The following is a 2179-nucleotide window of genomic DNA, read 5'->3' on the forward strand; positions in this document are numbered from 1 at the left end:
ATGAACAGTGACTAATATAGTGTTATAAATAATAAGTTAAATGTTCACTCCAGACGTGGCCTCTTTGGGTCTGTTGTACCCTCCCTTTCACTCACAATAGCCAACAGAGATTGTAATGTCCTTTCACTTATGGTTAAAGCTCTGTTAATTTGCTGGTTTTTCTCTTCATCCATCCGCCTCTGCCGCTGGAACATTTCTCTTTGCAGCTGTAATTTCTGCATTTCTATCTCATTCCTTTGCATTTCTATTTCAACATTTTTTTCTGACAGAGCAGCCCAGCGGTCAATATTAGTGTTAATAATATTTTGCATTTCTCTGTGGTCCTCTCTGTATTGCCTTGCAAGTGTCAACATTTCCCTCAATGCAACATCACCCAATAGTCCTTCTGCCGGTGTATTGTCAATATTTAGACCACCTGTTTGCAGTGCAATTGGTGGTGCCTGTGTTTCAACAGGTTCCTCAAGGTTTTCTGGTGTGTGAATTTCATCCGGTTGCGCATCTCCAAAATCTTCAAGAATATCTGGAGTCTCACTTCCATCATGCCCTCCTGGTGGTTCATCTTGAATGGGATTTTCCACTATCGGCATGAGATTGATAGTGATCTCCCTTGATGAGTTTTCTTCTTCTAGATCAAGACATAACAAATTGTTAGTAAAAAAAAATAAAATGTTCTAAAAACACTTGCAGAAATAGAATAGAAGGAGAGAGCAGATACAACCGTCATACACCAATTTAAGTTATATTATATATATATATATACATATGTGATACATACCATCAAATAATGGAGATGAATGTCCAGTCAATCGCTGGAAAAGACGTCCCAAATCACCTATAAAAAAATAAATAACATAAAAATAAATAAATAAATAAAATTAAAATGTTTTTTTTGTCAATGTAACTATATATTCAAAATTATTAATGGAAATGTATTTTGCAATTAACTGGACACTGAAGCAAAAATAATCTTTTTGAGAATAAGATATATTGCATGGAATTTCTATCAACTTTCTTATGTAATACTATGATCAATTCTCAAAAAGAAAATAATGATAAATTTTAAAACCATTAGAAAGTTGATTAAAATTGCATGCATGCTCTACACGAATCCTCATTTAAAAAAATTTGTACAGTGTCCCTTTCATGAAAATCTATGATCATTGCTATTTGTCCTTCAAATTACATTCCATCTGTAAAAGATCTCGAAATAGAATATGTCAATAATGACATTTGACATTTAAAAAAAAAAAAATAATAAAAAAAAAAAATTGAGAGATAAAAGAGATAAAACACACAACATTGAAATTATTCATTTGTAAAGTACTTACCAGTTGCTCTACCAACACCAGTTTCTGGAGTGCTGGTCCTTAGATCAGGAAGTGTGTCCGCCGAGGAAGCTGTGTGTGTAACATTAGATGTGGAGCGTATTAATTGTCCATGTGTAAAACTGGCCGAAGGTCTGGAAACAGCTGCACTGGGTGGTCTGGAAACCGCAGAAGATGAAGTAGAACAAGTGGGCACTTCGTTACTCCTCACAGGCTCTGCTTGTGTTGTTGGCGTCGCTTTAAAAAAAAAAAAAAAGTTAGGTTTATTTTTATTTATAGTTGAAACTGAAAGCTAAAAGTGTTAATAATAATAATTACAGCAGTGAATGCAGGCTCAATCATTAAAGGGACATGCCAACCACCTTTTTTTATGATTTGGAAAGAGAATGCAGTTATAAACATCTTTATAATTTACTTATATTATCAAATTTGTTTTATTCTCTTGATATTCTTTGTTGAAAAGCATTTGATTGCTGCACAAAGAAGCCTCGTGTGATTGGCTCAACATGTGTATTTATTTTTCTTCAACTAAGAATATCTAGAAAATGAAGCCAAAGAAATAATGGAAGTAATTTGTAATGTTGTTTAAATTTCAATTCTCTATCTGAATCATTAAAAAAAGATTTTGGGTTTAGTGGCCCTTTAAAGGGACATTTACAAATTGCATAAGAAAATGCTTTTTCAAAAATATTGAATTGTATTATGTTTTTGCCTTCATTGGATTTTTATACTTTGATGAAAAGCAAATCTATACAGGCACAGTAAATGATAATTGGTTGATGCACATAGATGGTTCATGTGACTGCGTCAACTATGTGCATAGCTATATCTGAAAAAAGTATATGTTTATAAAG

General features: G+C 32.8%; 1 long non-coding RNA gene across 1 annotated transcript; it reads right to left on the bottom strand.

Moving 5' to 3' along the window:
* Window positions 1-482: 482 nt before the first annotated feature.
* LOC128655648 (uncharacterized) lies at window positions 483-1660 on the bottom strand. Its single transcript, XR_008401865.1, has 3 exons — window positions 1329-1660; window positions 776-832; window positions 483-625 (listed from the first exon to the last, which is right to left on the bottom strand). It is a non-coding gene; the product is annotated as an uncharacterized LOC128655648 (long non-coding RNA).
* Between the last annotated feature and the right edge of the window lie 519 nt (window positions 1661-2179).

The sequence above is a fragment of the Bombina bombina genome, chromosome 4 (assembly GCF_027579735.1).
Source record: "Bombina bombina isolate aBomBom1 chromosome 4, aBomBom1.pri, whole genome shotgun sequence".
In the NCBI taxonomy this organism is placed as follows: Eukaryota; Metazoa; Chordata; class Amphibia; order Anura; family Bombinatoridae; genus Bombina; species Bombina bombina.